The sequence below is a fragment of the Sus scrofa genome, chromosome 1 (assembly GCF_054392235.1).
Source record: "Sus scrofa isolate SSC_HxYL_T2T_F1_AM1 chromosome 1, Sscrofa_HxYL_maternal_Yorkshire_Landrace_v2.0, whole genome shotgun sequence".
Taxonomy (NCBI): Eukaryota; Metazoa; Chordata; class Mammalia; order Artiodactyla; family Suidae; genus Sus; species Sus scrofa.
Genome location: NC_139383.1, coordinates 250,946,107 through 250,959,377, shown reverse-complemented (window position 1 = coordinate 250,959,377; position 13,271 = coordinate 250,946,107). Strand labels below are relative to the sequence as shown.

The 13,271-nt window shown below is 39.3% G+C and overlaps 1 protein-coding gene across 9 annotated transcripts in view; it reads right to left on the bottom strand.

Moving 5' to 3' along the window:
* The window catches only part of LOC106509209 (uncharacterized), a 93,861-nt gene that overhangs the window by 39,659 nt on the left and 40,931 nt on the right, over nucleotides 1-13,271 (bottom strand). For 6 of the 9 annotated variants that reach the window (XR_014824586.1, XR_014824587.1, XR_014824585.1 and 3 more), the window contains exons 2-3: nucleotides 8,654-8,705; nucleotides 828-952 (exon numbers count right to left, since the gene is read on the bottom strand). The gene's annotated coding sequence lies outside the window, so the exon portion shown is untranslated. The remainder of the gene's footprint in view (nucleotides 1-827; nucleotides 953-8,653; nucleotides 8,706-13,271) is intronic. The other 3 variants (XR_014824595.1, XR_001306531.3, XR_014824602.1) reach the window with 1 other exon arrangement.

Sequence of the window (13,271 nt, the reverse complement as noted above, 5' to 3'; positions counted from 1 at the left end):
CTCTTCAACTGGTCACACCTTACTTGGCCCTGAGGATTAGGATTTGTGAGGTCCTACGCAGTCAATGATTAACATACTCTCTTAAAGAGAAAATGAGTCCTTGCATCACTTCCACCCCATGCATGAAACACCTGCCAAGTCCCACAGGCTCATGCAGTCATGCCTGGTCTGAACTTGTGTGGTCCTGGGGGAGTCCTGCCCAGACCTGACGACTCACTGCCTAGTTTCTCCAGGTCCCATTTCCAGGAGCTCCACGCTCCCCCAAGTAGTAGGGCATCTACTGAGCCCCTGCTCTTTGTTGGGGCTGGGTCTGGGCACCAGAGAACCACAGTGAGCAGGAAGAAGGTCTCAAGAAGCTCCAGAGAAAATGGCAAAGTAGAAGGACTAGAGCTCACCTCCTAACGAAAACTAACTGCTCAACAACCATCAACAAAATAGACTGAAAGCTACTAAAAAAAGATAGCCTAAATGCAAAGACAAAGAAGAAGCCACATCAAGATGGTAGGACAAGCGCTTCTGTGACACAAGCAATCTGATACCTGTTGGGTGGAGTGACCTGCAGACTAGAAAATAACTACATCACAGAGGCTCTGCCACAGGAGGGAGTATGCCAAACCCCATGTCAAGTTCCCCAAGCTGGGAGTATGGCACTGGCAGGAGGAACCCCCAGAGCATTTGGCATTGAAGGCCAGTGGAGCTTGAGCACAGGAGCTCCACAGGACTGAGGAAAACAAGAGACTCCACTCTTCAAGGGTGTATACATAATTTCATGTGCACTGGATCTGAGGGTAAAGCAGGGACTCCATAAGAATCTGGGTCAGACCTACCTGTGGGTCTTGGAGGGTCTCCAGGGAAAGCAGGGGTCAGCTGTGCCTCACTCTGGGGGCATGACATTGAACGCAGAGATCCCAGGGAATAATCATTGTCATGAGCTCCCCTGGAAGCTTCCTTTCTGGAAAAATACGGTCCCAAAATCAGAGGTGAGAAGCCTCAGGTCAAACAACAAACAGGGTGGGAACACAGCCCCACCCACCAGCAAACAGGCTGCCTAAAGTCCTCCCAGACAGACAGCTGCCTCTAATCACACCCAGAAACAAAACCCCACCCACTAGAGGGACAAGACTTAGCTCTATCCACCAGTGGGCCAGAATAAGTCCTGACCATCAGGAAGTCCACCACAAGTCCCTGTTTCAATTTCACCCACAAGGAGGGAGACACCAGAAGCAAGAGAGGTTACAAGCCTGTCGCCTATAAAAAAAGAGATCACACACAGAAAGCTAGACAAAATGAAATGGCCAAGAAATATAAGCCAGGTGAAGGAAAAAGACAAAACCCAGAAGAACAGCTAAGTGAATTGGAGATTAGAATATAGGGCAATGATGGTAAGGATGATCCAAGATCTTCAGAAAAAAAATGAGGACAAAGATTGATAAATTACAAGACACAATTAGCAAATAAATAGAAGATTTAAAGAATGAACAAGCAGAGATGAACAACACAATAACCAAAATGAAAAATTCACCAGAAGGAACCAGTAACAGAATACAGGTGGCAGAAGAATGAATAAGTGAAGTAGAAGACAGACTGGTGGAAATCATTGACAGGAAACAGAAATTTATTTATTTATTTATTTATTTTGTCTTTTTGCTATTTCTTGGGCTGCTCCCGTGGCATATGGAGGTTCCCAGGCTAGGGGTCGAATCAGAGCTGGAGCCACCGGCCTATGCCAGAGCCACAGCAACGCGGGATCCGAGCCGCATCTGCAACCTACACCACAGCTCACGGCAATGCCGGATCGTCAACCCACCGAGCAAGGGCAGGGACCAAACCCGCAACCTCATGGTTCCTAGTCGGATTCGTTAACCACTGCACCACGACGGGAACTCCGGAAACAGAAATTTAAAAAAGAATGAAAAGAAATGATGACAGGAGTTCCCATCATGGCTCAGCAGTAACAAACCTGACTAGTATCCATGAGGACGCAAGTTCAAATACTGTCCTCACTCAGTGGACTGTGGTGTAGGTCACAGATTTGGCTCAGATCCCACACTGCTGTGGCTGTGGCACAGGCCAGCAGCTGCAGCTCCAACTGGACCCCTTGCCAGGAACTTCCATATGCCACAGGTGAGGCCATAAAGGGCAAAAAAAAAAAAGGAAAGAAAAGAAATGAGGACAGTCTAGAACTCTGGGACAACATTAAACATACCGACATTCGACATTCGCAATATAGGGGTGCCAGAAGAAGAGAGAGAAAGGGATGGAGAAAATATTTGAAGAAGTAATAGCCAAAAACTTGCCTAACATGGGAATCACTCACTTAAAACCAGAAGCACAAAAAATTACCATATAGAATAAACCCAAAGAGGCACATCCCAAGATACATATTAGTCAAACTAACCAAAATTAAAGACAAAGAGAAAATATTGAAAGCAAAAGGGAAAAGCAAAAACCAACATACAAGAGAACTCTGATAAGGTTATCAGCTGAGTTTTCAGCTGAAAACTGTCCTTCTGTAGAACAGAAGGGAGTGGCATGATGTACTTAAAGTGATGGAAAAATAAAAACCTACAAAAATATATTCTACCCAGCAAGGCTCTCATCCAGATTTGAAGAAGAAATAAAAAGATTTACAGACAAACAAAGGGTAAGAGAATCTACCACCACCAAACCAACTTTACAACACATACTAAAGGGGTCCCTCCCCCTAGGTAGAGAGAAAAGGACACAACTAGAAACAAAAAATTACTAATGAGAAAGCTCACCTCTAAAGGCAAACATATAGTAAAGGTAGGAAATCATCCACACACAAATATAATATCAAAACCAGCAATCCTGAGAGGAGGAGACTACAAACGCAGGATACTGGGAATATATTTGCAATTAAGAGACCAACAAAGCAGTCTTGTATCTATATAGACTTCTATATCAAAACCTCATGGGAACTGCAAACCAAAAATCTATTAAGATATATAATATGCACACAAGTAAGAAAAAGCAATCCAAACACAATTCTAAAGAGTCACCAAATCACAAGAAAGGAAGAAAAAAGACCAACAAAAACAAATCCAAAACAATTAACAAAATGGCAATAAGAACCTACATATCAGTAATTACCTTAAATGTAAATGGCTTAATTACTCCAACCAAAAGACAAAGACCAGCTGAATGGATGCAAAAAAAGACCCATATATATGCTGTCTACAAGAGGCCCACTTCGGTTCTAGAGACACATACAAACTGAAAGTGAGAGAATGAAAGAAGATATTCCATGGGAACAGAAATCAAAAGAAAACTGGAGTAGCAATGCATATATCAGACAAAATACACTTTAAAATAAAGACAGTTAAAACAGACAAAGGGTATTACATAATAATGATAATAGAATCAATCCAAGAAGAAGATATAACTATTATAAATATATATGCACCCAACATAGGAGTACCTCAATAAAAAAAAAAAGCAACTGCTAACATCCATAAAATGAGAAATAGACAATAACACAATAACATTGGGAGACTTTAACACTTCACTTAGAGCAATGGACAGATCCTCCAGACAGAAAATCAGCAAAGAAATAAAAGCCTTAAATGATGTGTTAGACCAGATGGCCTTACTAGATTTTTATAGAACATTCCATCTAAAAGCAGCAGAATATATATTCTTCTCAAGTGTACATGAAACATTCTCCAGGATAGATCACATTCTGGGCCACAAATCAAGCCTCATTAAATTTAAGAATATTGAAATCATATCAAGCATCTTTTCCAACTACAATGGGATAAGACTAGAAATCAACTACAATTAAAAAAAAACTACAAAAAACACACCAACATGTGGAGAAAAAACAACATGTTACTAGACAGCCAACAGATCACTGAAGGAATCAAAGAGGAAATTTAAAAATTGCTAGAGACAAATGAAAATAAAAATACAACAATCCAAAACCTATGGGATGCAGCAAAAACAGTTCAAGAAGAAAAGTTACAGCAAGAGAAGCTTACCTCAGGAAACAAAAAAAAAAGCTCAAATAAAAAACATAACTTTACAACTAAAGCAATTAGAGAAAGAAAAAAAAAAAACAAGCAAAACCTAAAGTTAGTAGAGGAAAGAAATTATAAAAATCAGAGCAGAAATGAAGCAAACAACAGAAAAGATCAATGAAACTAAAAGCTGGTTCTTTGAAAAGATCAATAAAATTGATAAACCCTTAGCTAAACTCAGCAAGAAAAAAAGGGAGAGGGCTCAAATCACTAAAATTAGAAATGAAAAAGAAGTTACAACAAACATTACAGAAATACAAATAATCATAAGACGCTACTACAGGCAACTACATGCCAATAAAATGGACAACCTAAAAGAAATGAACAAATTCTTAGAAAATTGCAATCTTTCAAGCCCGAACCAGGGAGAAATAAAAAAGATGAATGGACCAATCACAAGAACTGAAATTGAAAATGTGATTTTAAAACGTTTAAAAAACAAAAGTTGAGGACTGGATGACTTGACAGGTGAATTCTAAATGTTGAATTCCATCAAACATTTAGAGGAAAGTTAACACTTATCCTTCCAAAACTATTCCAAAAAACTGCAGAGGAGGGAGCACTCCCAAACTCATTCTATAAGACCACAATCTTCCTGATACCAAAACCAGACAATGATACCACGAAAAAAAATAAAATTAAAGGCCCAAATCACTAATGAACATAGATGCAAAAAACCTCAACAAACTACTAGCAAACTGAATCCAGCAATGCATTAAAAGGATCATATACCATGATCAAGTGGGACTTATTGCAGGGATGCAAGCATTTTTAATATCCGTAGATGAGTCAATACAACACATTAACAAATTGAAGAATAAAAACCATAAGATCATCTCAATAGATGCAAAAATTCTTTTGACAAAATTCAACACCCATTTTTGATAAAAAAAAAAAACCTCCAGAAAATGGGCACAGCAGGAACCTACCTCAACATAATAAAGGCCATATATGACAGACCTACAGCTAACACCATTCTCAATGGTGAAAAGCTGAAAGCATTTCCACTGAGATAAGAAACAAGACATGGATGTCCACTTTTGCCACTTTTATTCCACATAGTTTTGGAAATCCTAGCAACAGTAATCAGAGAAGAAATAAAAGGAATCCAAATTGGAAAGGAAGAAGTAAAACTATCATGGTTTGCAGATGACATGATACTACACAGAGAAAATCCTAAAAACACCACCAGCAAACTATGAGAACTCATCAATGAACTTAGTAAATTTACAGGATACAAAATTAATACAAAGAACCCTATTGCATTTGTATACACTAACAATGGAATATCAGAAAGAGAAGTTAAGGATACAATCCCATTTACTATCACATAAAAAAAAAAAACACCTAGGAATAAGCCTACCTAAAGAGACAAAGGACACACTGTACTCTGAACACTGTAAGACAATGATGAAAGAAAACAAAAATGACACAAACAGATGGAAAGATATCCCATGTTTTGGGAATGGAAGAATCAATATTGTTAAAATGACTGTACTACCCAAGGTAATCTACAGATTCAATGCAATCCCTATCAAATTACCAATGGCATTTTTCACAGTACTAGAACAAAAAAAAATTTTTTAATTTGTATGGAAAGACAAAAGACCCTGAATAGCCAAAGCAATCCTGAAAAAGAAAAATATAGGTGTGATCAAGAAATTGTAGGAATTCCCATTGTGGCTCGGCAGGTTAAAGATTCAATGTTGTCTCTCTGAATTTTAGACTTCAGAGGTCAGTTCTGGGGAGAGGACTAGGGTTGGCTGTGTAGAAACAGCCTGAGGGGGCTAGGGAGTGGTGCACCACAGGCTAGGGAGTAGAGTGCCACAGCTAAGGGAAAGTGCGAGAACTCCTAGGCCCAGAGGAGAAGCAAGGTGCCATTGTTGGAGGTGGGGAGAGAAGGAGGGGTAGGACCGACCATAGGAACTTTTATCTTGGTGCACACGTGGGCTCTCACAGGGGCGGCTGCCTCTTGCCCAGGCTACAGGGGCAGATGCAAATCCCTGAAGCAATCTCAGGCTCCAGAGGTGGGAGTGGCTGGCTACCAATAAGGGTCCATCAATAGGCACCACCTGGGGCCCCAGTCACCTTGGGATTGCCACAAAGGAGGGCCCTGCAACCAAGCACCACCCACTGCCCTCACCCTGTGGGAACACACATGCCCCACCATTGCCAACCAGCACCACCCATAGGTGCTTCCCATTACACCTACCTCCCTGAAGGTAACTGCAGACCATATTTCTGCACACCCACTATCTGCACACACAGAAGAGACAGCAAGCATCCAAACCAAAAGCAGCCCTCACACCAAAGGGAAAAAAAAACAAAACTATAAGCCCTCATAAGCTACCCAGAGATGTTCCCATGTGCATATAGCCCTCCAACACTACAGTAGATAACTGTTTTCCCTAAAACTCACAGAATAGGAAAAATATAGGCAAAATAAAGCACAGGAACCATTCCCAGTTAAAAGAACAGGAGAATTCCCCTGGAGGAGCAATCTATGAAACAGACATCTGCAGTCTAAGAGACACTGAGTTCAAAAAGGAGGTAATGAAAATACCAAAGGAATTAAGAACAGATATCAACAGTAACACAGATTACTTTAAAAAGGAACTAGAAACTATAAGGTGGAACCAGAAAAATCCAAAAATTCATTTGCAGGAATTTCCGTTGTGGCTCAGTGATAACAAACCTGACTGGTATCCATAAGGATGTGGGCCCTGCTCAGTGTGTTAAGGATCAGGCGTTGCCATGAGCTGTGGTGTAGGTCACAGAGACAGCTTGTATCTGGCATTGCTGTGGTGTAGCCTGGCAGCTACAGCTCCAATTCAACCCCTAGCCTGTGAACTTCCATATGCCACAGGTGCGGCCCTAAAAAGAAAAAAAGAAAATTCATTTGCAGAGAAAAAAGCTGAGTTAAAGACACTGAACAACAGAATAAAATAATGCAGAGGAATGAATAAGTGGCTAGGAAGACAGAATAATGGAAATCGCCCAATCAAGATGGCAGACCAAAAACCAAATTAAAAAAATGAAAGAAATGTAAGAGATCTATGGGATAATATAAAGCATGTCAATGGACACATAATAGGAATTCTAGAAGGAGAAGAAAAGGAGATTGAAAATATATTTGAAGAAATCACAACTGAAAACTGTCCAAATCTAAAAGAGGAAACAGATATCCAGCAAAAGGAAGAACAAAGGACCCCAAACATGCTGAACCCAAATAGACCTACACAAAAACATATTGTAAATGTGCAAAATTGGCAAAGTTAAAAGAAAGGATCCTAAAGGCAGCAAGAGAAAAAAGAGTTAATTATAAGGGAATATAATTACCCAATATAATACCTAAAAGGTATATCAGCTGACTTCTCAATAGAAATGCTACAGGCCAGAGAGGCAAGATGTATTCAAAGTTCTAAAAGGGAAAAATCTACAACTTCGAATACTCTATCCAGCAAGATTATCATTTAAAATAGACGAAGAGGAGTTCCCGTCGTGGCGCAGTGGTTAACGAATCCGACTAGGAACCATGAGGTTGCAGGTTCGGTCCCTGCCCTTGCTCAGTGGGTTAAGGATCCGGCGTTGCCGTGAGCTGTGGTGTAGGTTGCAGACGCGGCTTGGATCCCGCGTTGGTTGCTGTGGCTCTGGCATAGGCCGGTGGCTACAGCTCCGATTCAACCCCTAGTCTGGGAACCTCCATATGCCGTGGGAGCAGCCCAAGAAATAGCAACAACAACAACAACAACAAAAGACAAAAAAATAAAAAATAAAAAATAAAAAAAAATAAAATAAAAAAATAAAATAGACGAAGAAATTAAGAATTTCTCAGACATACAAAAGATAAAGAAGAACACAGCAGAGTTCGTGTTGTGACTCAGCAGTTAACGAACCCAACTAGTATCCATAAGGATGCAGGTTCAATCCTTGGCCTTGTTCAGTGGATTAAGGATCTGGCATTGCCATGAGCTGTGGCGTAGTTCAGACGCGGCTCGGATCTGGCATTGCTGTGGCCATGGCATAGGCTGGCAGCTACAGCTCCAATTCAACCCCTAGCCTGGGAACCTCCATAGGCCATGGGTGCATCCCTAAAAAGACAAAAAAAAAAAAAAAAAAAAGAATACAGCAATATTAAATCCTTTCAAAAAGAAATACTGAGAAGAGAAAAGAAGATAGAAAATGGCATAAATCACAATTGGAAAGTAATTACAGTAGACAAGATCAAAAAGAAAAAAAATCTACTCATGAAAGTGATGATAAAAACAAAGAACTACAAAAGAATGAACATGAAGATGTAAAAATGACATCAAAATCATAAAATGTTGGAAAGAGAGTAAGAAGATATAGACTCCTTTTTAGTCTTAGAGACTGAAACATTGTATCAGTCTGAAGCAAGCAGATATAAGAAAGGAACAGCACACTAGTAAAACAGGGCAACTAGGAATCAAAAGCAAACAATAAAGCAAACATTAAAAAAAAAAAATAAGAGGACACAAGCATAAAAGGAAATCATCCAACCACAAAAAGAAAAAAAAAAGGAAGAAGAAACATAAAATCCACTGGAAAATGAAGTTTAAAGTAGCAACATATACATATTTATCAATAATTACCTTCAAATGTCAATGGGCTGAATGCTCCAATTAAATGACACAGAGTGGCAGTCTGAAAAAAAAAAACCAAGAGCCTAAAATAAGCTGCCTACAAGAGAGTCAAGTTAGGGCAAAAGACACATATAAACTGAAAGTGAGGGGATGGAAAAAGATATTTCATGCCAATTAAATGACAGGCCTGCTGTATAGCACAGGGAACTATATCTAGTCACTTGCGATAGAACATGATGGAAGATAATGTGAGAAAAATAATGTATAAATATATATGTATGACTGGGGCACTTTGCTGTATAGCAGCAATTGACAGAACATTGTAAATAAACTATAGTAGGGAGTTGTAGTGTCAGTCACAGACGTGGCTTGGATCTGGCACTGCTGTGGCTGTGGTGTAAGTCGGCAGCTGCAGCTCCAATTCAACCGCTAGCCTGGGAAATACCATATGCCACAGATGCGGCACTAAAAAGAATAAAACAAAAAACAAAACGAAAAGATAACCTTCAGAATGGGAGAAAATATACACAAACAATGCAGCTGACAAGGGCTTTATCTTCAACATACACAAATAATTCATACAACTCAACAACAACAAATAAACAGTCCAATCGAAAAATGGGCAGAAGACCTAAATAGACACTTCTCCTCCAAAGAAGACATACGGTTGGCCAACAGGCACATGAAAAAATGCTCAACATCACTAATTATTAGAAAAATGCAAATCGAAACTACAATGAGGTACCACCTCACTTAATGAATGGCCATCATTAAGAAGTCTACAAATAAATACTAGAGAGGGTGTGGAGGAAAGGGAACCCTGTGGGAATGTACGCTGTTGGTGGGAACGGAAAGTGGTAAAACCACCATGGAGAACAGTATGGAGGTTCCTCAGAAAACTGAATACAGAACTGCCAGATGATCTGCAAACCCACTCCTGCGCATATATCTGGATGAAACTGTAATTCAAAAAGATTTATGCATCCCTATGTTCATAGCAGCACTATGAACAATAGCCAAGACATGGAAACAAACACAAATATCCATCAACAGACGAATGGATTAAGTACATGTGGTATATATATATATACAAAAAGAATACTACTGACCCATAAAAAGAAAATAATGCTATTTGCAGCAACATGGATGCAACTAGAGATTATCATACTAGGCGAAGTCAGAAAGAAAAAAAAATACCATATGACATCACTTTTATGTGGAATCCAAAATATGGCACAAATGAACCTATCTATAAATAGACACAAAGGCAAAGAGAACAGACTTGTGGTTCACAAGGGGGAGGGAGGAGGGAGTGGGAGTTAAGCAGTAGTAGATGCAAACTATTATATTTAGAATTGATAAGCAATGCAGTCCTACTGCAAAGCACAGGGAACTATTTCCAATTCTTGGGATAGACCATGATGGACAATAATAGAAAGGGAATGCATATATATGACTGGGTCACTTTGTGTACTGCAGAAATTGGCACAATGTTGTAAATAAACTATACTTTAAGAAAAATAATTTTCTTAATTAAAAAAAAAAAAACACAGGAGTTCCTGTCGTGGTGCAGTAGAAAAGAATCTGACTAGGAACCATGAAGCTGTGGGTTCGATCCCTGGCCTCACTCAGTGGGTTAAGGATCTGGTGTTGTGTGAGGTGTGGTGTAGGTCACAGACACAGCTTGGATCCTGTGTTGCTGTGGCTGTGGCACAGACCCGCAGCTGTAGCGCCAATCAGACCCCTAGCCTGGGAACCTTCATATGCCATGAGTGTGGCCCTAAAAAGCAAAAAAAAAAAAAAATGCACCCCTATGTTCACCGCAGCACCAATTACAATAGCCAAGACAAGGAAGTAACATAAATATCCAATGACAGATTAATGGATAAAGAAGATGTGGAACATATACAGAATGGAATATTACTCGGCCATTAAGATGAACAAAATAAAGCCATTTGCAGCAACATGGATAGACAAGAGATTATCATACTAAGAGAAGTAAGCCAGACAAAGAAAGACAAACATCATATGATATCACTTATATGTGGAATCTAAAATACCACACAAATGAGCATATCCACGAAACAAAAACAGATCATAGACACAGAGAAGGGACCTGTGGTTTCCAAGGTGGTGAGGGGCAGGGAGGGAAGGATTGGGAGTTTGGGATTAGCCAGATGCAAACTAGTATGTACAAGATGGGTAATCAACAAGGACCTGTTGTATAGCACAGTGAACTATATTCAATATCCTGTGATCAACCATAATGGAAAAGAATATGAAAAAGAATATAAATGTATATATGGAAAAGTGATGGAAGAATGTATGCATTACATATATATGTATACAAATGAGTCATTTTGCTCTAAGCAGAAATTGACACATTATAAATCAAATGTATTTAAAGAAAATTTTTATAAATAAACTTGAAAAAAGGAAAAGAGGCATTCCTGTTGCTACTCAGGAGTTTAAGAATGAGACCAGTATTCATGAGGATACGGGTTTGATCCCTGGCCTTGTTCAGTGGGTTAGGATCCAGTGTTGCTGCGAGCTGTGGTGCAACTTGCAGATGTGGCTCAGATTCGGCATTGCTGTAGCTGTGGCTGTTGCCAGCAGCTGCAGCTCCAATTCAACCCCTAGCCTGGGTACTTCCATATGCCATAGGTGTGGCCACAAAAAGAAAAAAAAAAATAAAACAGTATGGTACTAGCACAAAACTGAAATATAGATCAGTGAAACAGGATAAAAAAACCTATAAATAAACCCACGTACCAGACCTGTGGTCAACAAATCTTACCACAAGGAGGCAAGAACATACAGTGGGTAGTTCCCATTGTGGCTCAGTGGGTTAAGAACCTGCCAGGGTCTTTGTGAAAATGTAGTCTTGATCTCTGACCTCCTCAGTGGGTTAAGGATCCAGCGGCAAGCTGTGGCCAGAGGCCTCAGTTGCAGCTCCGATTCAACCCGTGGCCCATGAACCCCTGGCCACAGGTGTGGCCATTAAAAAAAAAAGAAGAAACGAAAGTCTCTTCAAGAAGTGCTGCTGGTAAAACTGGACAGCTACATGTAAAAGAATGAAATTAGAATACTCTGTAACACTACACAAAAATAAACTCAAAATGGATTAAAAACCTAAATAAAAGACCAGATACTATAAAACTTTTAGAGGAAAACATAGGCAGAACACTCTCTGACATAAACCACAGCAAGAGTTTCTCAGTTCCATCTCCTAGAATAATAAAAACAAAAATAAACCAATAGGTCCTAATTAAACTTAAGTTTTTGCACAGCAAAGAAATCATAAACAAAACAAAAAGATACCCACAGAACAGGGGAAAATATTTGCAGATGATGAGACTGACAAGGGATTAATCTTCAAAATATGCAAAGAACTCATGCAGCTCGATATAAAAACAAACAAACAACCCCATCAAAAAATGGGCAAACTATCTAAATAGGTATTTCTCCAAATAAGACATAAGGATGGCCAAAAAGCACATGAAAAGACACTCAACATTGCTAATTATTAGAGAAATGCAAATCAAAACTATGAGGTACCATGTTAAACCCATCAGAATGGCCATCATCAAAAAGTTTACAGAGAGTGTGCTAAGAAAAGGGAACTCTCTTAAACTGTTGGTGGGAATGTAAACTGGTACAACCACTATGGAAGACAGTACCGAGGTTCCTCAAAACACTGAAAATAGGACTATCATACGTGATCCTGCCATCCCACTTCTGGGCATCTATCAGAAGAAAACCATAATTCAAAAAGATACATATACATCAATGTTAACTGCAGCACTATTTACAATAGCCAAGACATGGAAGCAACCTAATTGTTCATCAACAAAAGACTGGATGGAGATGTGGTACATATACAATGGAATATTATTCAGGCATTAAACAGAATGAAATAACACCATTTGCAGCAACATGGATGGACCTAGAAATTATCATACTAAGTCAGTGAAAGACAAATATTGTATGATATCACTTACATGTGGAATCTAATAAAAATGATATAAATGAACTTATTTACAGAACAGAAACAAACTCACAGACTTTGAAAACATACAATTACCAAAGTGGACAGGAGGAGGGGAGGGATGGACCAAGGTGTGGAATTGGCATGTGTACACTGTGTATATGGAATGACTGGCCAATGGGGACCTGCTATACAGCACAGGAAACTCTACTCAATATTCTGTGATAATCTACATGGAAAAAGAATCTGAAGAAAATTGGGTGTAAAATAAAAATAAGGCACAAAACATTGTAAATCAATTACACCTCAATAAAAAATTTAAATTTTTAAAAAGCATGGATGTGTGTATATGTATAACTGAATCACTTAGCTGTACACCAGAAATTATCACAACAATGTAAATCAACTATACTTCAACAACATTTTTTTAAAAAGAAGCTCACAGACTATGTAGGAATAGTTGCATAAAGAAGAAATGATGACAGCATGTGTTAAGCACGAAGCTCAGGAGAGGGAGCCAGAGGAGTTTCCACTGTGGCACAGTGGGTTAAAAACCTGAGCACAGGAGTTCCCATCATGGCTCAGTGGTTAACAAACCCAACTAGCATCCATGAGGATGCAGGTTCGACCCCTGGCCTC